This window comes from Canis aureus, chromosome X, assembly GCF_053574225.1.
Source record: "Canis aureus isolate CA01 chromosome X, VMU_Caureus_v.1.0, whole genome shotgun sequence".
In the NCBI taxonomy this organism is placed as follows: Eukaryota; Metazoa; Chordata; class Mammalia; order Carnivora; family Canidae; genus Canis; species Canis aureus.
Genome location: NC_135649.1, coordinates 100,714,740 through 100,738,994, shown reverse-complemented (window position 1 = coordinate 100,738,994; position 24,255 = coordinate 100,714,740). Strand labels below are relative to the sequence as shown.

General features: G+C 38.8%; 1 protein-coding gene and 1 long non-coding RNA gene across 22 annotated transcripts in view; one reads left to right on the top strand and one right to left on the bottom strand.

Moving 5' to 3' along the window:
• Nucleotides 1-2,132: 2,132 nt before the first annotated feature.
• Nucleotides 2,133-23,757, bottom strand: LOC144308783 (uncharacterized). 2 transcript variants are annotated; one of them, XR_013375107.1, is made up of 3 exons: nucleotides 23,625-23,757; nucleotides 13,291-13,589; nucleotides 2,133-2,323 (listed from the first exon to the last, which is right to left on the bottom strand). It is a non-coding gene; the product is annotated as an uncharacterized LOC144308783 (long non-coding RNA). The 2 variants fall into 2 exon arrangements; XR_013375106.1 differs by lacking the exon at nucleotides 23,625-23,757 and adding an exon at nucleotides 22,979-23,377.
• LOC144308782 (uncharacterized) overlaps nucleotides 22,536-24,255 on the top strand; it is a 33,291-nt gene continuing 31,571 nt past the window's right edge. For 3 of the 20 annotated variants that reach the window (XM_077889801.1, XM_077889799.1, XM_077889800.1), the window contains exon 1: nucleotides 23,267-23,539. The gene's annotated coding sequence lies outside the window, so the exon portion shown is untranslated. Of the gene's footprint in view, nucleotides 23,540-24,255 lie in introns of all 20 variants that reach the window. The other 17 variants (XR_013375092.1, XR_013375091.1, XR_013375100.1 and 14 more) reach the window with 15 other exon arrangements.

The window sequence follows — 24,255 nt, the reverse complement described above, 5'->3', positions numbered from 1 at the left end:
CCATTTTTAAAATTAACAAAAGGATGGAGTATTTTGGTTATAATTGTCATGACTAATTATTTTTAATATCCCAAAGAAATTGGGGTTTTCTTTAATCCCTTACTGTTAAAAATGTGTTTACTGCTTATAGTGGTTAATTCATGGATGCATGCATCCTAAGGCTTATTTTTTTGACATTTAAGTCAAATATATGTCTTAATGACTCAGAACAGACCTGATAATGTCACCATTTCTTTAATTAAATAATATTTGTGTAAAAAATTGTGTTCTATATGACATTAAATATTTAAAGTTATGTCACTATTTTTGAGAGTAAAAATGTTTTAAGGACTTTAGTCTGGCATGGTAGTCACCTTTTGCAGAGTAGTAGATGAATACTCACATTATGTAATTTCAAGGACATTATGGAGGATTCTCTAATGAATGGTAAGGAAAGAAAATTTATCAAAATATTTTGAATAAATACTAGAAATGGGATATTATATGATATTCAAGCTGAAGTGAATTCCTAAATTTCCTCTCTGGGGGAATAACATTTCCATTCGATGACTGTAAATGAATCTAAAGTACAGATGATAATTATGGCTAATAATATCTAGAATCTATTAAATGCTTACTATTGGCCCAGCAGTATGCTAAAATTTTTAAATAATTATTTTGTTTTATTCTTATAGCTACCTTGACTTGAAGGTGTTAATGTCTTCATTTTATTGATGAGAAAACCAGACTCAGAAATGTAAAGGGCTTCTTCAACTCACATAGCAAATAAGTGACAAACCTGATATTTAAAATAAGTCTGTAACTAAGGCACATTACCTCTCCAAATATTCTCTGGGAGCCAAGAAGTATTGACTTAATTTTAAAGTGATATAAATTATTAAAATTAGATCCATTTTTGAAAGCAGGATATAAATGGGAGAAAGAGGCAGAAAAGCACTGGACACTTGAAAATGGAATGGAATTTGGGATATACCAAAAATAAATGATCTGCAGAATAGAAGGTTACAGAAACAAAGACAAGCTAAAGTCACCCAATTTCATAATTTTGCTAAAGGCTAACCCTGGAAGCAGGGACTATTAAAACTAAAAATATATATCAAGACTAAAAATAATCCTATTATTTGACAGAGTAATTCCAAATCGAATACATGGGTTCTTTATACATAACTCAAAATTCCAACCCATCAAACATTGCAACAAAGATGTTTATCATTACTTTAATATTAAAAGTATAACAAAAATATTTTAAAGAATAAAATAAACATTGGAAAAAGGTTAAGTATAGAAAATTATCTCAACAGAATTTTCAGCAATAATAAAAATTATGTTTAGAAAGACCATACAACAAAATGGTAAATGTTTTTGAGAGTATTGTAAAGACCATGCAACAAAATAGTAAATGTTTTTGAGAGTATTGTAAAAAAAATAAATATGGCTGGAAATTTTATTGACATTATGATTACAACTATATAGAACAAATGACACAATGCTTTGGGTGCAGGGACTAAAAGAAATAGACTAAAATGACTGATTATGTTAAATGTAGAACTTCTAATGTTCTCTTATAAGAAAAATATAAACAAAAGTATTATAAAGCAAAAGGAGGAGAGAGGAGTAATGCACATGATTTTCCCCTTGTGCATTTTCCCTTCTCAGAACCAAAATCTAAATCCCACTTCTTTATTGTGACAGGCACTGCTCATTACCTACCCTCTTCCCTCTTTTACTTACCAAAAGAACTTCCATTTGCCTTGCAGTTGGGGTGAGTCATGTGTCCAAGATTATATTGTAGATAGGAGTGGCCTGGTGATCAACAGATTTTGTATGACATGTAAAGTGTTGTCATATTTTGCAAACTAAAGTAGAGGATGTCCAGTTACATTTTAATTTCACATAAGCAATGCATCATTGTTTAGTTGTAAGTGTATTACGTGAGACATACTTACACTATAGAAGCTATTCATTGTTTATCTGAAATTGAAATTTAACTCCATGTCCCATATTTTATCTGGTGACCCTATATGGAAAGAACTTGGAAAACTAAGTTTCTGGATGCAACATTTATGAAAAAAAAATAGCCCTACAGTTTGGATAGTGTTTCACTGCATGTGACAGAAACCAGCCTATAATGGTGTGATGAAATGAGATTTTATTTATCTCATATGACAAGATGTTTGAAGAGAAGCAATCCAGAAAGGGTGCAGTTGCTCAAGGAAATAAAGCAGTGAGGCTTCTTTGAGCTTCCAGCTCCACTTCCACAGCATGTATCTGGTCCTAAGAGTAGCAACATGGTGACTCCACTTCCAGGTATTGTGCATGGATCCTGGGGGAACAAAGAGAGTAAAGATGATGAGCAAAAGATGACTAATAATATCTAGAACCTAACATTTTATCTGCTTTTCTCCTTTTCCTTATTATTATTTTTAATCAGGAAAACTGATTTGGAAGGAAGCTTCACCTAGCAACTTGAGGTTACATTGCATTGGCCTTCTACTGTGCTATTCCCTTTTGCTCATTAGAAAATGCTCTCCTTCCACCACCACCACCACCATCTACCCCTTCTTCAGTGCTCTGCTTAAGCCCTAGTCCCTACCCCCAGGATGCTCTCTGCATGCCAGTCCTCTGCAATTCCTGAACACTTAAGTACATGGGCATGCTCTTCACAGTTTAGTTCTAAAGTAAACTCTTTTGATTGGCCCAATTGAGTTATCTTTATAAGTGGACTGCATGGTCCTTGAGAGAGAGGACCACACCTTATTAACAACGTGCCTGGAACCTACCAGGCTCCTGATAAACATTTGCTAATGGGTTTACCACCAGCTGTCACCAATTCTTAACAAAATGCTATAAGAAATCTGTAAGCATAAGCTTTCTAAAGCTGTAGATAGAAAGGCTGAAGTGAAGCAGAATGCCTTTTACTTTTACTTTATTTATTTATTTAACGCTTCACTGCATGTGCACTACATTTACATGGTTTAAAATTCCAAAGATATAAAAGACCATACAGTGTGAAATATCTCCCTCTTGCATCCTTCCCCTAGCCACCTAGCTTCTCTCCTCCATGCAACCAACCTCATCACTCTCCTGTATTCATCAGGGAGAACTTTTGTATTTACAAGCAAATATGCACATTTTAAAGTTTGTTTTGAATATTTAACATTTACTATGTGCTGGAATTCATGCCAGGCACTGTGCTAAATGCTTTACATTTAATCCTCCCATCAACTCAGTGAAACAGGTTTTTCTTCTTTTTATTCTCCCAGCTTTGCTGAGGTACACATGACAAATTTAAAAAATTGTGTATTTTAAGGTGTGCAATGTGATGATTCAGTATATGTATGCATTGTGAAATGATAACCATGGTCAAGCTAATTAACACATTCATTGCTTTACATAGTTGCCTTTTCTTGTGTGTGATGAGAACAGTTAAGATCTACTTTCTCAGCTAATTTCAGGCATATAATACAATATTATTAACTATAGTCACCAAATTATTGGAGGAATGCAAATCAAAACCACAATGAGATATTACCTCACACCTGTTAGGATGCTTAGTATGAAAAAGACAAGACATAAAGCATGTTGACAAAGGTGTGCATAAGAAAGAACTCTCGTACGCTGTTGGGAATGCACACTGGGGCAGCCGCTATACAAAACAGCATAGAGACAAACAATCCAATCATGAAATGGGCAAAAGACATGAAGAGAAATCTCACAGAGGAAGACATAGACATGGCCAACATGCATATGAGAAAATGCTCCACATCACTTGCCATCAGGGAAATACAAATCAAAACCACAATGAGATCCCACCTCACACCAGTGAGAATGGGGAAAATTAACAAGGCAGGAAACAACAAATGTTGGAGAGGATGCGGAGAAAAGGGAACCCTCCTACACTGTTGGTGGGAATGTGAACTGGTGCAGCCACTCTGGAAAACTGTGTGGAGGTTCCTCAAAGAGTTAAAAATAGACCTGCCCTACGACCCAGCAATTGCACTGTTGGGGATTTACCCCAAAGATACAGATGCAGTGAAACGCCGGGACACCTGCACCCCGATGTTTCTAGCAGCAATGGCCAGGATAGCCAAACTGTGGAAGGAGCCTCGGTGTCCAACGAAAGATGAATGGATAAAGAAGATGTGGTTTATGTATACAATGGAATATTACTCAGCTATTAGAAATGACAAATACCCACCATTTGCTTCAACGTGGATGGAACTGGAGGGTATTATGCTGAGTGAAATGAGTCAGTCGGAGAAGGACAAACATTATATGTTCTCATTCATTTGGGGAATATAAATAATAGTGAAAGGGAATATAAGGGAAGGGAGAAGAAATGTGTGGGAAATATCAGAAAGGGAGACAGAACGTAAAGACTGCTAACTCTGGGAAATGAACTAGGGGTGGTAGAAGGGAAGGAGGGCGGGGGGTGGGAGTGAGTGGGTGACGGGCACTGGGGGTTATTCTGTATGTTAGTAAATTGAACACCAATAAAAAAAAAAAACAGCATAGAGGTTCCTCAAAAACGTAAAAGTGGAACTACCATATGATCCAGCAATTTCACTTCTGAGTATTCATCCAAATGAAGTAAAATCAGTATCTTGAAGAGAAATGTACCCCCATGTTCACTACAGTGTTTTCACAACAGCCACCATATGGCAACAACCTAAGTGTCCACTGATAGAAGATGGGTAAAGAAAATGTGGTATAAAAAAAAAAGAAAATGTGGTATATATATCACAGAACATTATTCAATGATTATAAAGAAGGCAATCTTGCCATGTGCAGCAACACGGATGAACCTGGGGGATGCTATATGTAGTAAAATAAGCCAGATGTAGAAAGGCAAATACTATAGGATCTCATTTATATGTGAAATCTAAAAAAGTTAAACTCAAAGAGGAAGGTTTCTCCCTATGTCCATTTTGCAAAGGAGGAAACTGAGGCAGAGTCATACAGTGGCACAAACCACAGCTGATATTTATTCCTAGGAAGACTCACTCCAGACCTTATGCTCTTAACCACAAAAATATAGTTCCTTTTCATTCTGAACATTTTATGAGAATCACACAGAGTAAACCAAGCCTCAAAAGACTATATAGCACACACAGGACAAAATTACCTCCATATATCTGAAAAGAATACAATATATACTTATGCAGTTCTTAATTAAGCATGTGTAGCTATGAAATCTGAAGGTTTGAGACTTGGATCCTTTATCTCAAGACAGAATTTGTCCCTGTGGCCATATTACCACAGCCGAGCATGAATACTGTCTGTCCCAGTAGGGTGTTGTAAAAAGAGAACAAGTGTGTATCAACTGGACATACTTCTCCCACTCAAGTGAAAGGGGAGTTTGTAGGAAGATCATTCATCATGTCAATGTCTCTTAATCAGAATTGTTGTCCCTTTGCCTTTATTTCCGACTCAGCCATTTTCTGATGGCTGATTCTTCTGATTTTCATCCTACTTGCCTTCTTCCCCTGTCCTGTCTCTACTGTTCCTCTATGCTTACACCCTTACATTTGTCAATTAGCCCCATGATTTTAGCTCTGCTATTCTGCTGTGCTTTCTTTTACTAAGCAACTACTGGCTGCTTCCATGTAATAGGGGAAAAAGCAAACAGTTGGTGCAAACACATTTTTTTTACATAAAACCAAAAATAAACAATTTGACTTTAGAGTTAGCTTTATGTTAAAAGTGCACAACCAGGTTACAGGAACTTTCAGTAAATTCTAATTTTTATGATAAACACAATTTCAAATTTTTGAAAAATCACTGGGCTTTGCAAACTTACACAATAAGTAGGAAAAAAAAGCAAAACAAACTTCATTATTCCCAATTAAACAACTATCTCTGCTTGAAATTATGTTAAAATGGGAGCAGTTCTTGTTAATATTGTAGTGCTGATTTAAATAAAATGGTTAGAATTAATATAGACGGTATTCACAAATAATACATGATAATCAAATGCCTCATAAAGTCATTAAGTTAAAAATAGATTCCATTACCAGTAGAAATTTGAGGAAATGTTTAACCTATTAGTAACACAAAATATATTATAAAGAGGTAGTTCTTTTTCTAATTGGAAGGAAGGGACTGCTGCTCTCATTGTTGGAGGCAGTTTACCTTGAGAAAATTGTTTGAAAACATAAGTTGTAGATTACCAGACTGTCTTCCTTAAGCCAAAGTGATTTGTCTAGCCCCCAGTTACAGAGGCCTATGGAGTGCTTCTCCAACACGCAGATTCTGGTACAGTTGGTCTGGGAAGACCTGAGTTCTGCTTTTCTATCAAACTTCCAGTTGATGCCAATCCTGCCCATCTCTGGGCCAGCCTTAGAACAGCAATGTTTTAGATACTTGGTTTGTTGCAAGAACTTCTTTACCTGGAATAATTGTCTGAGGCCTATGTGACAAATAACAAGGGTAAGAGAGATTGGTTGGTAGTCAAAAGGGAAGGAGGTCAGAAATATATGTTTCCTCTTACTTGACTAGAAGTGGGGGCAATAATCATTTGCATGGGCTGCAAATTTTTATAGGCCAGGAAAAAAGTCAGATTTTTTAAAGCAAGCTACAGAATTGCATTTGGAAGAATGATGGGATGAGGTTTGCTCTGGGATAGAAGAAGAATTTCTCCTACAAATTTGATGGAGTCATAAATTCAGTTTCCACTAATGATTTATCTTTTCAAAAGGTATAAACTTCCAGTTGTAAAATAAATATGACATGGGGCTGTAATGTACAGCATGGTGACTATAGCTAATAATACTGTATTGCATATATGGAAGTTGCTAAGAGAATATATTTTTTTAATTCTTTTTTTTAAGATTGTATTTATTTATTCATGAGAGACACAGAGAGAGAGAGAGAGAGAGAGAGAGTAAGAAAGAGGCAGAGACACAGGCAGAGGGAGAAGCAGGCTCCATGCAGGGAGCCTGACTTGGGACTTGATCCTCGGTCTCCAGGATCACGCCCTGGGCTGAAGGCGGCACTAAACCGCTGAGCCACCTGGGCTGCCCGAGAATAGATCTTAAATGCTCTCAACACAAGGAAAAAATTTGTAACTATATTTGTAACAGATATTACTAGACTTATTATGGTGATCATCTCACAATATATACAAATATAGAATCATATGTTATATATCTGAAACTAATATGTTATATGTCAGTTAAACCTCAATCTACAAAAGAAGTTAAGAGAATTAAGATTGGAGTGTAGGGGTCAGAATGAATAGCCTCAAGATGTGCCGCTTTGGCACACAGGTTGTTTCAAGCTAAAAATAATCAAGACCCAAAAGACTCAGGAAGAACTCTGACCTCCCCATTAACTGCCTAAAAGGAATTTAGATAGAGGACCTGCTCCAGGAAGGGAACTATCATTACAGATAACTACAGTATAATATGAGCTAAGTATGGTAGACAGGATTTTAGCAAAGGCTGTGGGTTAAAATTCCTTTCTATGTCCCATTATTTCTGTATGGCCCAGCCAACATTGGTTTACCAAACACTCATTCTTCCCCTGTGAATAGCTTTCTTTTCCTTTGGAGTCCCAGACCCCTACCCCCTTCTCCCTAGTTTGAGATGACGCATAAACCTCATTTTGCCTATCTTTGTAATCTCATATCTATGTGGATTCCCCATATGTATGTAATAAATTTTATTTCCTCCTGTTTACAGGTCTCATGTCAATTTAATTCTTAGACCAGTTAAAAGAATCTTGAAGGGTAGAGCAAAATTTTTCCTCCCTAACGGGGGTTTTTACACACACACAAAAAAGAATGATCTGAAGGAAACAGAGCAAAGAAAGTATTGACAGCCTGGGACTTGAGAGAGAAGAGGGACAGGTAAAAGTTTTTCTTTTCATCCAGTTTCTGTTTCTAGCAAGATGCTGAAGGGGCCCTCCTGCTGGTTCCTCAAAGAGTTACCCTGGGGAAGAAACTTAAGGGGAAATCATCAAAAAGAGAAGAAAAGTGTGAGAACCCCTTGTGATGATAGATTGGGGAGTAGGCTTTTCCAATTGATGTGTAAGCACAGGGATTTGGGGTTTGGCCTGGGGCTGGAAGTTACCAGACTTCTTACATGATGACATATGGGGGCTGGTAGTGCTTAAGGAATACTACTCTGGATTCTTCTTTGCATTTGTCTTGTGTTTTCTCTACATGTTTAGCAATTCAGAACTTGGGTTGAAGTGTAATCAAAGGTAAACAAAACCTGAATTAGTTAAACCAGTCAAAACGGATTTTATTCTGTAACGATTGCAATAGGGAGAAGAGCTGAGCTCAGTTGTGATTTGCTCAGAAGAGAGCAGGTGTTGCAAAGGAGGAATGTGGAAACAGGGAGGGGGTCGAGCAACCTGGGAAGAGAAAGATCACAAAAGACAGGGAGGAAGGTTGGTCAATGTAAAAGTAACTAGTTCACCACTGGCATTTATCTAAGTTTGGCTTCTACATTCCCACAGAAACTGAGACAAGGCTCTATCCTGCCTGATGACTACATTGCAAAGGAATGGCTTTTAGTTCCTTGGGAAAGACACTCCAGAGTTCTAGTAGATACATATATATCTCAAAGGGACAGAGAAAGATTTATAATTATATGCTTTTTTAAAATTTATTTTTATTTTGGGCAGCCCAGGTGGTTCAGCAGTTGGGCACCAGCCTTTGGCCCAGGGTGCGATCCTCAAGGCCCCGGGATTGAGTCCCACGTTGGGCTCCCTGCATGGAGCCTGCTTCTCCCCCTGCCTGTGTCTCTGCCTCTCTCTCTCTTTCTCTCTCTCTCTCTCTCTCTCTCTCTCTCGAATAAATAAATAAATAAAATCTTTAAAAAAGGCAGAGACACAGGCCTCCCGGGGCCTCCAGGATCACACCCTGGGCCAAAGGCTGGTGCCCAACTGCTGAGCCACCCAGGCATTCCGCTTTTTTCTTTTTTTTCTTTCTCTCTTTCTCTTTCTTTCTCTCTTTCTTTTCTTTCTTTTTTCTTTCTTTCTTTCTTTCTTTCTTTCTTTCTTTCTTTCTTTCTTTCTTTCTTCTTTCTTTCTTTCTTTCTTTTTTAGCAAACGCATTCCAAAAGTCAGGGGGCCTATCATCTGTGTTGGCTAGAACAAATGGTCAATTCTCTTGGCAGCCTTGAGCTTTTCCAAATAAGAAGGGGGCGGGAGGAGGGAGACCAGGTTGTCCCAGGGATGTGGCCATGGACTGCTAGAAGCTATGCTAAAGTTCAGTCAAGTCCTTTTTTTTAAAAAAAAAAAAAAAAGAAAAAAGATTGTATTTATTTATTCATGAGAGACACACAGAGAGAGGCAGAGACATAGGCAGAGGGAGAGGAAGGCTCCCTATGGGGAGCCTGATGAGATACTCCATCCCAGGACCCTGGGATCACAACCCGAGCTGAAGGCAGACACTCAACCTCTGAGCTGCTTAGGTGCCCCTCAGCCAAGTCTCTTAATGCAAGGCTTGAGATGGGGTCATTTCTATTGAAAGTTTTTGCAGTTCTCAGTGTCCACAGGAATAAAATCAAGGCTGCTCGGAAGCCTTGTGCACTGAGAAAATGAAGATGAGAGAGCTGAACTTCTTGGTGTTCATTTTTCCACCCCTCCCTGTCTTAATACCCAAGCTGGGAGTTTACAATCTCAGGAATGTCTCCTAATGTCACCTTTTCCTGCAAGGGTAGAAAGGATAGGACCTGAGGGAGCCTCTGCTATGGTTGTGGGATACCTGTTACTAGCCACCTCAGGGCTAATCCATTTCTTTCCACAACACATCCTGAGGCTGAATTGGGTGCTGAATTGGGTGCTGGCCTTCTCCTGATGTATTGCCTAACGGGGCAGTCAGTATCCTGGAAGGGCCTAGGGGGAGGGCACTGTCACAAGCCAAAATAACAAGATGTTCTGTGCACCACAGTAAGTTCAAAAGGAAAACATACCTTGGATTCCAGATTCCAGCAGAAGCACAAAGTACTAGAATGAGTAAAGCAAGAATTTTTAATTTTCTGAAAAATATCATGTTTAAAATAAAAAAATGGTTGAAACAGAGGTATGAAGAGCAGAATACTAAATAGAAGAATAATATGACAAATGTGAAGGCCAGATTGACGAAATCCTCCAGAAGTTAGAAGGAGAGGAAAGGAGACTATAACGGTGAGTCAAAAGAAATGAAAGATGGGACACAAAAGTGCTAACACCCAGAATAACAGGAGTCAGAGAAAGAAAGAAATGAAGAGGAGAAAAATCTTTGAAGACATAAGGAGAATGAATTAATGATTTTCAAAGACTTCAGATTGAAAGGGCCCAGAAAGTGCCACAGAAGAGGAGAATCTTTTTTAAAAACCACATCTGGACATATTATAGTGAAATTTAAAAAATACAAAGACAAAGACAAAATTCTAAACCCAGAAAAAAAGAGCAGACGCCATACAAAGGAGGAAGAATCAGATTGATGTCAGATTTTTCAACAACACTGGATGCAAATGGGTGTTTTCAAAGAATTGAAGGAAAATTACTTTGAACATAGTATTTTATATCCAACAAAATGTCATTTAAATAACAGTACATGATAAAAATATTCTCAGGCATACAATATTTCAAAAGCTTTGCCACACAAAGACTCATTTAAAACACTTTTAGGTAAGTGCTTAAAAGGAAAGGAAAGAAAAGTCTGGAGATAAATGAAGTAAAGGTTATCAAATAAATATCTTAGTAATGGTGTTGTTTAAATAATAAAGATAAAAAAAGGAAAATAAATCCATAATAGCCAATTACTTTAACTCTAGTTTAGTAACCAAGTTTATCATACATTATGAACACTTACAGCTCTAGTTTACCTGTGAATTCTGATTCAACAGGTCTGCAATGGGGCCCCAAATTCTATAATTCTGGTAAGTTCCCAGGCGTTCTAATGCTGCTAGTCCTCAGACCATGCTTTTTTTTTTTCTTTTTTTTAGATTTTTATTTATTTGTTCATGAGACACACAGAGAAACAGAGAAAGAGAGAGGCAGAGACACAGGCAGAGGGAGATGCAGGTTACATGCAGGGAGCCCGACGTGTGACTCAATCCTGGATCCCCAGGATCAGGCCCTGGGCTGACGGCAGCACTAAACCGCTGAGCCACCTGGGCTGCCCCTTAGACCATGTTTTGAGTAAAAGCTAGGGAGTAGGTTTGATCAACAAGGTGGGTGCTGGAAGGAGTGGAAAACAAGAAGGCGAGAACCCTTGCTTTATTCAGGGTGAGACACAGCTTCAATTAAGAAAATAAGACCAGAGTAAAAAGAAATGTAGGAAAAGAGGGGCATATTGAAATAAACTAAATGGTAGCAATAATAACAAAGATATCAATAATTACAATAAGTATAAATAGAAGAAAACTATCAATTCCAAGATACAGATGAATAAATTAGGTAAAAAGCCCAGATTTAAATTTAAAGGATTTATGTGAGAAACATTTAAAGCATTAGGAGATGCAAAAGTTGAAAGTAAAAGAATGGGGAAACAAGACTTATCAGGAAAACCTCAATCAAAACAATATTGATAGCTACATCATACTAAATAAAATAAACTTTAAGACAAATAAAAAAAATGTCAGGACTGAAGAGAGTCATGCCACAACAGAAATGTTCAATCCACCAAGGAAGTATAATAATTTTAAGCATGTATACATCAATAAAATAGGCTTGAAATATATACATATTTTAAAAATTGATACTACTGTATTAATAAACTTGCTATTAAGTGGAAAATTTGAACACACCTCTCTTGATTACTCACAGGTTACACAATAAACAACTCAGCAATAATATAAAAAAAGTAATACAGATAACAAAATTAATTTAATGGAGATATATAGAGACAGAGACAGAGAAACTCATATAGTTATTTCTGTGTCATTTAGGGAATATACAATTTTCATTTGTATATGTGGAATATGTATAAAAAGTTGGTCATATAAAGAAATCCTCAAAAAGTTTCACATCTCATAATATCTAACAATAATACAATTATGTTAGATAATTTTAAAATTGAAAGTATCTCTGAACAGATATGGAAATTTAAAATACACACATGACTAAATAACTCTTAAAGAAAAAATCAGTGAAATTTGAAAATTAAAAAAAAACGAATGCCAGAGAAACACCACATATCAGAATTTATGAGTTATGATAGAAATGCTTTAAGGAAGACTTATAGCTTCAAACACTAATATAAACAAGAAAAAAGCCTTAAAGTTAATGATTTATGTATCTATCTTAAGATGTTAGATTGGTAGAATAAATCCAAAGAAAGTAGAAGACAATAGATAACAGAAAACAGGATCTCAAAGAGATATCTGCACTCCCAGGTTACCTGCAGCATTATTAGAATAGCCAAGATATGGAAACAATCTAAGTGTCTGTCAACGGATGAAAAAATAAAGAAGATGTGGTCTGTGGTTACAATGGAATATTATTCAGCCATAAGAAACAAGGAAATTCTGCTCATGGAGACAATATGGATGGCCCTTGAGGGCTTTATGCTAAGTACAACAAGTCAGACAGAGAAAGACAATTACTGTATGATCTCATTTATATTTGGAGTCTAAAAAAGCCAAACGCAGAGAAACAGAGAGTTAGAGGGGTGGTTACCAGGGGTTAGGGGTGGGGGAAATGATGAGATATTGGTCAAAGGGTACAAACCTCCAGTTACAAGATTAATAAATTATCAGTAATATATAGAAAAGAAAAGATAATTATGTGACAGGGTGGAGAGGCTTGCTAATGCCATAGTGGTGATCAGTGTGCAATATATACATGTATCAAGTCAATAAACCTTTAACTTACACAGTTTATGTGTCAATTATATTACAAAACTGGAACAATTAAATCTGATTTAAAGAAAAAAGAATAACAGATAAAAATAAAGGACAAAAGTACAATTAGAAGGTCAACAAAATATATGATGATTGCAATAGAAGATACAATCCAGAGAGAGAAAATACTAGTTAGAATCCAGGCCTCAAAAAAAAAAAAAAAAAAAAAAAGAATCCCGGCCTCATATGTGTAACTCCAGGGTGAGCCCTAGAGTTCATAAGCAACTTTATGGGCTCTTTCTCCTGAATTCCTGCTCCTTGCAATCTTCCTGGTACTTTTCTGTTCTCTGTCCTCACTGTTTTTGTTTCTCTGCCCAGAAACCTGGGGCTTTAATTACCCAGCACCAGTATGCTCTTCTGTGGACTTTTGTGATTAGACCATGGCCTGGCATGGGTGGCTAGAGGACAGAGTGAAAATCAAACCAAACCAAAAAACAGTGCTTTGTCTTACCCTCTTGGAACTGCAACTCCATAGAACAGAGAAGATTTCCACTTTCCGAGTTTTCAAGTCTTGCTGGTTCCAGTTAACTGCAGCTGCCACTGCAACTACCACCACGCCACCACCACTAGGTTAATCGGAGACTAGGCCAGGATAGAATGGAGAAAGGGAGAGAAAAGTTGCAGAGTACTGGGGGCAGATTTTCAAAGGCCATCGGTTCCTTTTCCCAGTCTTGTAGCCAGAGGCAGAGGGCTTCTCCTGAAGCTCCATCTCCGGGCTCTTTGCCATGTTCTGGTTGTGTTGACCTCAGTCTGGGAGATACCAAAGGGGGAAAGCTTGATAAACTCAATACAAATTCAGTTGTACTTCACATTCTGGTCTTCATTCCTGAACTGCCTACAACTGTTTCCTTTTCCGGGTTTTCAAGTAGCTGTTCTACACATTCTGTCCAGGTTTTAATGTTGTATTCAGTGGAAGAGCAAGGGTAAGGTATCCTCTTTACATGTATCCAGAACTGGAATGAATATCCTTCCATAAAATTAAAACTATTGAAATGTAAAATCCATATTCTTTAGGAATACCTATAGATGCAATAAAACTATATGACAAAAAAGTCAAAGGAAAAATGCACATGGGATTCAGGATGATGGTTTACTTAAGTGGGGGAGGCAGATGGATAGGTTGACAGGGGTGCCATACCATATGTTCAATATACGTGATTATCAAGTTGCTTACCTTTGTTTCAGATGGTGCTTTGTCAAGCATGTATAACCTCATGAGAGAGAACTAACCAAATAAGTACAGAAGTGAAACTGGGCTACACAAAAATCAATAAGAATGGCTATTAACCAAGAATCATGAACAATACAATTTTGTACACCTGAGATTCAAAAAAGAATGAAGAAAGAGGGAAAAAAAGAAGAAAAGCATTTTTTTCTTGCCTTTGAGTGAGTCAGAGGCTATAGATCAGGGTCGACTAAGCTACTAATGAATGAACCCGAAAGCTCTGTAGTGTACAATGAAAGCTTGCTTCTTCTTCTTTTAAGATTTTATTTATTTATTCATGAGAGACAGAAAGAGAGAGAGAGAGAGAGAGAAGCAGGCTCCCCGCATGGAGCCCGATGTGGGACTCGATCCCTGGACAGGGATCATGCCCTGAGCCCTGAGCCAAAGGCAGATGCTCAACCGCTGAGCTGCCCAGGCGTCCAGAGAGCTTGCTTCTTATTCACACAGAACCCAAGGCTGATACTCCTGGTTATGCCACTCCCCTCCTAGCAATGACTGGGATCCTTCCTTAGCAATGACTAGGGAGCTTGGATCCTTCCTTCATAAGATTCCACCATCTTGAAGCCCTCTCCCTCAAGACATGCATATGAAGAAAGCATACATGATAACAAAGACAGAGGGAAGAGGACCACTCTGGAATTTTTAGCGGTCAATTCTGGAAGATGCGTGCAACACGTCTGCCCACAATCCATTGTGGCTGCACCTAGATGCAAAAAGACTAGGAAATATAGTGTTTTTAAGTATGTAGGAAGGACATAAGTGTTTGGTGAACACATAGCATTGTCTCTGTCACAAGAGATTTTACAATAATGATATTTAATATTCCATTTTTACGTTATTGCCTATGTTGTGCTATGCATGCAATAATCCCCATCTAGTACCAGCTGTACTATTACCTATTCTAGTATGTTTTAAGATCCTTCTAGTATCTGCTAAACATGTACACACCACACAAAGACACTAACACAAACTGAGTATGGGCATCTAGTTATTAACAGCATCTATAATATCTTTCTAGTCTCCTGTATGATTTACTTAAAGAGTTGTTTTTCTCAGTTTAAAAATTAGTTCAGAAGGCCATACAGGTATTTACATAATGTTAACACATCCTTCATCGTACTATTCTTAAGTGTTCAAAAAGTTGAAATATTAACATTTTTCCTTGAAAGGTATAATTTCATCACTTTTCTCTTCATTTAAAAGAAACATAATAATTCCTTTAGATCTCCTGTGGGAAAAAGATAAACACTGGAGCGATGTACAGAGCCAAGAATAACATACTCTGCTGGGGAAAATTGCACTCAAACTTTTTGCTGAACTGCTACTCTTTAGTTTACAGATGGCCATTATTGGGATCCCTGGGTGGCTCAGCAGTTGAGTGCCTGCCTTCAGCCCAGGGCGTGATCCTGGAGTCCTGGGATTCAGTCCCACGTCAAGTTCCCTGCATGGAGCCTGCTTCTCCCTCTGCCTGTGTCTCTGCCTCTCTCTCTCTCTCTGTCTTTCATGAACAAATAAATAAAATCTTTTTAAAAAGACGATGGCCATTATTAGGAATATTAAGCCAATAAAGGCAACATGCAAGCCAAACATGAAAGTGATAATTTTAGCTAAATGTGGCATAGAGGAAATAATCAAATGTTACAAGTGGCAGGTAAGAGTAGTGATTGAGAGGAAGTACAATTTCCAACTTTGCCACTCTGAGATACTAAGCAAACCATTAAAAGTCTCTGTGCCTTGGTTTCCTCATCTGTATACTGGCCAGGACAAAAGTAACCCATTTCTTTTGAAGATTAAGTGAATTAGCACTCATAAAATGCCTCTAAAGGTGCCTGGCACATAATAAGTACTGAATAAATGCTAGCTATTATCATTTCACAAAAGAATTAAACAAAGCTTTGATTGACACTAAAAAGTCAAAGGCATGATTATCTTAATTATCTAGTTCCTATTATATGTTAAATTATACTAAATTAATTGTGTTTCAAAAAGAGAACCCCATTTATTTCCTGAAAACATCTTTTAAAACAAACAAACGTTGCTTTTTCATATCCATTTTGCAGGAATACCCCCTCATGTTTTAATATGATAAAATATTTAGCTTTTGCAAATATCTGCCAACAGTTCATTAATTTTATTGATTATTTTTAATAATGCACCACTGGTGTGGGAGTTAAGCTTTTTCTTTTTTCTGGTTTTAAACTTCTAAAACAATTGTTAATGAAATATGAAGTATACACAAAAGTCCACATATATGCACACAGCTCAATGAATTTTCACAGTATAAATACATCCAAATAACCAACATTGGGATCCAAAAAAAAAAAAAACCCCAGAACATTACTAGAACTCCCAATGCTTCCCTTGGTACATTGTAGATTAGATTAATTTTGTCCTTTCTATAAATGCAACCTTAAGGGATGTACTCTTTTGTGTCTGCCTTCTTTTACTCAATATTATATTCCTGAGATTCAAATAAACTTTTGCAAAAAGCCATAGATTGTTAGTTCTCATCCCTATATGGTAGCCTGCAGTATGACTATACCACAATGTATCCACGCATTCTACTGTTTTTTTTTTTTTTTCACCCATTCTACTGTTGATGAGCATTCCAGCAGTCTCTAATTTGGATTTCTTTTTTTTTTCCGTAAAGCTGCTGTGAACTCTCTAGTGTATGTTTTTCGTAAACAGGTGTATACATTTCTGTTGGGTATAGAATTGATGGCGTCATCAGTTATACGTATGTTTAGACTCAGCAGGCTGAAGAGTTTTCCATGGTTGTTGAAGCTGTTTTTACTTTCACCATGAATAGATACAAGGTTGTAGCTCCTCCAACTCTTTGCCCACACTATCTATTGTCCATTATTTCATTTTGAGCATTCTGGTGAATGCATCATGGTATTGCACTGTGGTTTGAATTTACATCAGCATTATGTCTAATGAAGTCTGTTACCTTTTTATACATTTGTTTACCATTTATATATCCTCTGACACAATGTGTGTAAAGCAGACTTCCTCAATTGGCAAATGTGTTTCAGTATTATGTTCATTATTATTATAACTAGCTCATTAGAAGACGCAGAATCACCTACTTGGCTTGGAATTAACAAAGCTGAACTTGTCCTGAGACAATCTATAAATAATACTCCCATATTCTAGTCAGAGACAGGGCTAGTCCTAATCAAAAACAACACCAGTTTATTAAAAAGAAAAAAATAAATGCAAGTGAGCAATCTTATGTGAAGGGCTCATTCCCTTCAACTCTATAGCTAATGTAATAAAAACAAAACACTAACAAAAATAAAAACGTCAGGGAACACCTGGCTGGCTCAGTCAGAAGAGCATGTGACTCTTGATCTTAGGGTCATGAGTTCGAGCCTCTGCCAGGTGTAAAGACTATTTAAATAAACTTAAAAAAAAAAAGAATGGAACAAAGATAAAAACATCCTTGTCTCCATTTACACCACCATAATATTCTCTGGGAAAGAAAAGAAAACAAATTAAAGAAGGTGAAATGAAACAAAGCATGCTTCTCTCAAATGCATACTATGTCCTAGGCACCGTACTAGGTACACATGCTACAAGAGCCCCAGGAGAAGGTTACCATATTAATTTCACTTGTTACAGAACATTGAGACTCAGAGAAGGCAAAGAATTTTCTCAAGACCAGGAAGTGATAGGTCAGGACTCAAACCAGATTTTGTTATATTGGATATCTCTATTATGTCCTCAATTTATCTTTTTAAAGAAAAGCCTGACAGGCAATATGGCTGAGTCATGCCAGAAGAGAACTCCTACCACTTCCTAGTTTTGTGAGTTTAAATAACTATGTCATTTGGCCGTGTGAGACTCAATTTCCTCTGACTAAAATAAAGAAATTATTCAAGATTATCTCTAGAGCCCCCCTCAAAAACAGATTCTATGATTTTAAACACCTTTGATTTCTACTACTAGGACCAATGCTATTTCCTTCCAGGTAGAAGAAAAATGGTCTACTCAGATGTTACTCTTCATTCCCAATCTTCATTCATTTTCTGATTTTTACTTTGCTCATCCCTCAAGGTCACTGAAATGACACCTACCCTGTTTGATCTTGCCTGACTCTTTGAGGTTGATTCAGATCCTCCTCTAATACTCAGCACATGTATATCACATGTGTTGTTGACTTGAGGTCCTTAAGGACAGACATTGTGTCTCAGTTATCCCTACAGCCCCAACACCCGTTGCTGTCTGGCAGGTGGTATGACATAGAAAAATAGAGAACAGATTATCTGTTTCCACTTTTGCAGGTTGACTATTTAAAAGCTAGAGGGCACTTGATGGGATGAGCACTGGGTGTTATTCTATATGTTGGTAAATTGAATTTAAACTTAAAAAAATAAAAAAATAAAATAAAAATAAATAAAAGCTAGAGAAGGGGCTGGGGCGCCTGGGTGGCTCAGTGGGTTAAGCGGTTAAATGTCTGCCTTCAGGTCTGGTCATGATTTTGGGGTCCTGGGATGGAGCCTGCATCCAGCTCCCTGCTCAGCGGGGAATCTGCTTCTCCTTCTTCCTCTGCCCCTCCCCCTGCTTGCTCTCTATCTCTCTCCCTCTCTCTCTCATAAATAAATAAATAAATAAATAAATAAATAAATAAATAAATAAAACTAGAGATGGGACCTCTATGATTTTTTTTAAGATTTTATTTATTTATTCATAGAGACGCAGAGAGAGAGAGAGAGAGAGAGAGAGAGAGAGGCAGAGACACAGGCCGAGGGAGAAGCAGGTTCCATGCAGAGAGCCTGACATGGGACTCGATCCAGGATCTCCAGGATCACGCCCTGGGCTGCAGGCGGTACTAAACCGCTGCGCCACCGGGGCTGCCCAACCTCTATGATTATTTCTCGTTACCCTCTGTCCTAGGTTCCCAGAAACCAAGCAAGGGTGTGATTACAGGCAAGGTCCCAGTTTCGACCTGATTGCATAGGGGACCTCTAGAGTGTAACTTATGCCTCAGAGTTTCTCCGAACTACAGTCAACAGAGCAAGGGGTTCATTCTCCTGAATCAGTCAGGCACTGGCTAAGGTGGAGGAGGGTTGTAACTCTCATTATGAGCAAGTCAAGCAGCTCCAGTGGCCCAAGAGTGGTTCAAGAGGTTCCCACTGTTGGCCTGTAAATGCAAGGCCCAGAGAAGAGGGTGATGGCTGTGAGCACACAGAACTGCAACCTGAGGAGTCTGGGCTGAACTTTGACTCTGCCTGCTTTACCCTTTTCTCCCATTCTATTTCCATCTGAAAAATACCAGTCTAGTACATTTAGGATACACTGGTACTTGATTCCATATTTTATGCTCTGAAACATTAGCTCATACTGCTCTCCTCCTTCACTAAACTATTTTATATGCCTTAATTACCATGAAGTGCCCTGAATCATTTCAGTGGAAGCGGTCTTCCATGTATATATAGTAATACCATTTCATTTAATTTCCCAAACCCAAAAGACTTTTAATTCCGCCCTACCTCTTCCAAATCATTCAATGCAGGAAATGTTATTGTCATTTTACCTGCTTTGACCGTAATATCGGAAGCTATTTTTGAGTGTGTTTGTGTGTGTGTGTGTGTGTTCAATTTGAAGTGGAATACACTGCCACAGCTCACACGCCCTGGTTATCAGGAAGCCTGATAGACAAATAAAAAGTAGCGAATGGTCTGTTTCAGTAGAACTATATGCAGGGATCAGAAATTCACAAGAAATAGGGCTTTTAACTCCTGAGTTCTCATCAGATTCCAATAAGACAAGCTTTAGGAGAGCAGCAAACTTGCCTAGATATACCCACAGCAGTATCTCAGGACCTCCAACCGTGCCTGGCACGTGGTGGGATTTCAGGGCACATTCTCGGAACCAATTACAATTGTACCCACCTGAAATATCGTTCTGTGGTTTTATTTAAACTAGTTGTCAGCATGGAATGACTTCTGCACTCCCTTCTGAAAGTGGGTGAATTTCCATGGTGAGCAATTCCTCTATATACAGTTTGCAAATCATTTTGGGAACCTTCCAAATGAAAGGCACTGTATAAATATACCCTCCCACCGGCAACCAGCCGGCTTTCCACCGGGGATGCATTTACATCACTTATGTACATAGTGTTTCATTTGGGGCATTGCTTTTATTTTTATGACCATAAAAGAAATATTCACAGCATGAACAATAATGTAAAGCACATTCAAGAAGATATATATTTGTATATTTTTATGATTTGAAACTTAGAAATCTGAAAGAAAAGCAGGCATGGCATTTTTCTCTCCCTTTGCTGTTTGCTTTTTCATAGCATTCTCTATTATTTCTGAACTTTATGGTAGAATATTGCTGGAATGCTCAAGTCTTTGTCTGCACACCATTTGAGAATATGTAGTGGTGGGTTCAAATGAATGTTGCTGGCAACAGGCCTGAAAATGAAGGGTGCTTGATTCTGCATTTATTCATGTCGGTAATAATAGTTTGCTTTAGTGTTGCCTTTCTGTGGATGGAGTCCTCTGTAAGGGGAGAAGGGAAAAGTAAGGAACCTTAGGTCTAAAATACTTTCTAAATAACTTAGCATGATAATGGGAACTTTCACAGAGAAAAGAGACTTTGAAGAGACATATTTTAGCCTTTATAACAAAAGGGGACTGATTTCATAGAACATTACTGGGGAGCTAGGCTTTGAATTTAGCTCATACAGAAAATGTTTAATGAACTTTTGAAATAAATTACCAACAGAGTTAAATCAAAACCTCTATAAATTATGTATTTACCAACACAGGATCATCTGCATACAAAAGATGAACGGAATTATAACTCCTCCATTTATACATTTTCATAATTAAATCTAAACAGAGTGAAATATCCCACAGTAGACCTATTTTCCAGATATTCTAGCCTTAATTTCATTTAAAAAGAGGAGCTACTGTGAATAGTCCGAGTATTTTTTGCATAACAAAACATCCGAAAAGGTAGATTAAATAAAACTCTGCTCTCATCACTGAGGGATGACTGAAATGTGGACAATTAAATGTAGGCTACCAATGGTTAAAGGCAGACCCAGTAAGAATTTGAGTTCATATCCTGTGTCCACAATTCTCTCTCATACATGCAAAACCTGGTATTTTCTCACTTTTTACTGCTAAAACAATGAAAGTGATTTTTGAAACCCTGACTATACGGTAGTAATGTTAGGAAATAGCTCGCTCAGGTTATTTGTGGCTTATAAAGGAGATGTTATTGCATTCTCCATCTCCTCAGTCAGAATATTATTGTAGCTAAACTCTAATTTCATACTCCCAGTAATACCAACTTTGTTTCATTAAAATGAATTTCTTATTTAAAATATCTTGACATTCTTCTTTTTTTATTGGAAAATAAAACAGCAGTTCCTTCAATTGAGAAAAGCTAGAAGCATGGAATTGATCTGCAGCCAGTCTTTACTACAAACCCCATAATGCTTTGGATTATAGCCTACAATCCCCACACTGCAGCACCAAACTTACTGTTAACTATCCCGATACCGGAAAAGAAAAAAAAAAAACAGAACATCTGAGAACTTTGTAACAAGCAGGGATTCTGCTCAAATAATAAATTATTAATTTTGGCACTGTTTTCAAATTTGTTGGCCTTTTCTTTACTAAAAAAAGAAAAAGTCATATTTATGAATACGAGCACAATTTTTTCATCTGAATGTAAGGTCATTTATCCTCACACAATGTGCCCAGGTATCTACTTCCCTTGTCAAAGACTCTTTTACACCTAGCATTGACTCACGTGGGATTTTTTAGTCCCCACTCCCCACTTTAGAGGGAGGTCAGCTTTTTGTCAGATTTGAAAATAAAAGTCACAATACATTGTTTAATGCCCTAAACATCTGCAAATGAGAATTTGGTGGAGTAATTAAAATCCTTAATTAGATGCACCTTGCAGCTGCTGTTAAGTCTTAATTGGCAATAATGCAGCTACATTTTGTTCTGACACATATCTTCAGAAGAGTTAGAGAACTGAAGGGAGGCAAGAGGAAAATGTTCCCACACAGTTCAAGACAGTTCGCACAAAGAGGATCCCATGGCAACAAACAGCGAGGCCCACAGTTGGCTCTGTAAGATCCAGGAATAGACAATGCTTCACCTCAGATTCAAACAAATACTTCCCTTCCTGAATCTGAAGAGAAAGCATTTTAAATCATCTCTTGCAATAAGATATGAACGGTCAAATGTTCACCTGCGCCTTTAATACACTTTTCAAAGCATCTGGAGAATCTCTGCTCACAGCCCATGTCAAGGGAATAATTAGGACTCGTGCTCTGTGTAGAGCAACAAACCGGCAGGAGCCTTGCAAAGAAAGGGCTTGGTTTTTGTACCACATGGAGCTGGGGTGGACCTTGGCAACCTGTCAGTTTACAGACAAGGAAACTGAGGCCAAGAGAAATTAAAGTTATTCCCTCGGGAAATTATGGCTCCTTAGGAGTAGAAATTAGACTCAAATCTAGGATCTGAGCCTGTGGTCCAGGACTTTTACTTCTAAACTTTGCTTGAAGCAATTAAATTTGTTAATTGCGCCCCTCCCAGTCCGCTTGAGGTCTAGTTCTTCAGCTAAATGGGTCAGCTGGAGGAGTGTGGTAGGCGGTGAAAATAGAGATCACCGGCTATGAGAAGAGGAGGATGTACGTCCCTTTCACCTCTGGTCCTCAGTGTACTCTGGACTAGAGCATGTGCGGAAGGAGCAGACGAGAACGACTGGCACGCAGGCGGTTAATGTGGGTGAGTCACCACCAGGGAAACCGTGTCAGACTTGCCCGCGCTCTAACCAGATCTTCCCTCACCTTGGATTGAAAAGTTCAATAAAATGCTCCTTCCTTAAAAATACAGGTTGGCCGCCCTTTCGTCTCCCACTTCCCCGCCAGCCTCACCTGTGCCCTGAGTTTGGCTTGCGTTCCTTTAGCTCGCGTTTCACCGAAGACGTGCACGCGTTTGCTGTATCCCCGATTGTGTTGTACTCTCCAGATTAAGCGGAGACACAGTTCTCCAGGGCCCAGGCTGCTTTACCTATTTATTGTTCTATGCGGGGCTTATCCGCTTAAACTTGACATTACAGAAGCTTGTGGGACGCGCTGTAAGGTGGGTTAACGTTCCCTGGAATGGGGGCTACAGGTGGTGTAGGGGAAAGGTCGACGAGGGAGGAGGGAGGGGTGGTGAGTGCCAAAGGGTTTCTCAGCCCCTCAGGCGCTCTGCCCGCCCCGCCGTCGGAAACTAACGCTGTGCCCGCCTCGTAAGCATTTACGCCGCCCTAGAGCGCTGCCTGTCCAAGTGTGGTCCACACGCCGGCAGCATTATGACGGCTCAAGGACCAGTTTATTGGAAATGCGGACTCTCGGGCCTCACTCCAGACTTCCCTGAATCAGAATCTGCATTTTAACAAGACACCCAGGTGATCATGCCTCCGTTCAAGTTGGAGCGGAACAGAATCCCAGGTGGGTATTACACTATCGCAAGGTAGTACAAAGGGCAAGGATCTTAAACTGCGCGAATTTCCCGATCTCATTGCCCCGTACCTACTTGGTCCCTTTTCCCCGTCAGGACTCCATCTCAGAATCCTGCAGCGAACTCCGTTACGCGATGGAGGGGAGGAGGGTCCTCTTCAGTCTCCTCCTCTCGGCGCCCCGCCCCCACCCCCGCGCTCCCGGGGAGCCTGCCCGCGGCACCTCTCTCCCGAAGCCCTCTCCCTTAGGGAAGACGCTGCTCCTCCCCAAACTGGAAGAGCAGCGGCCTGGAGGGTCACTGCCTGGAGGACTCACAGTTTACATATCAATACAGGCTGAAGCACTTTGCAAAACTGCCCTTTAGGAACAATTATCACTCTGGCCCTCGAGGTTCGGAGCAGCCCCCTCCCTTTAGCAACCCGGCTTAAAGTGATACTGAGAAGGGCTCGGGGGCGGGGGGGCGGGGGGGGGGCGCAGGGAGAGAGAGAGAGAGATCGCGCGCAGTAACCAACGTGCTTTAAAGAGAAGAGATGAAAAGGAGGTTATTGTCGGCTTGTCAGTTTAGGGATCGCTCTCGGTACCTTTCCGCTTCCTAGAGAAATGGAACCCTGATTCTAAGGCGACTAACGCAGGAATGGGTAAGCGTCCCCGTTTGCCGTCCACTTTTGCCTGGAAAGACAGATTCCCGTTATTTGAGGCGGCTCAGG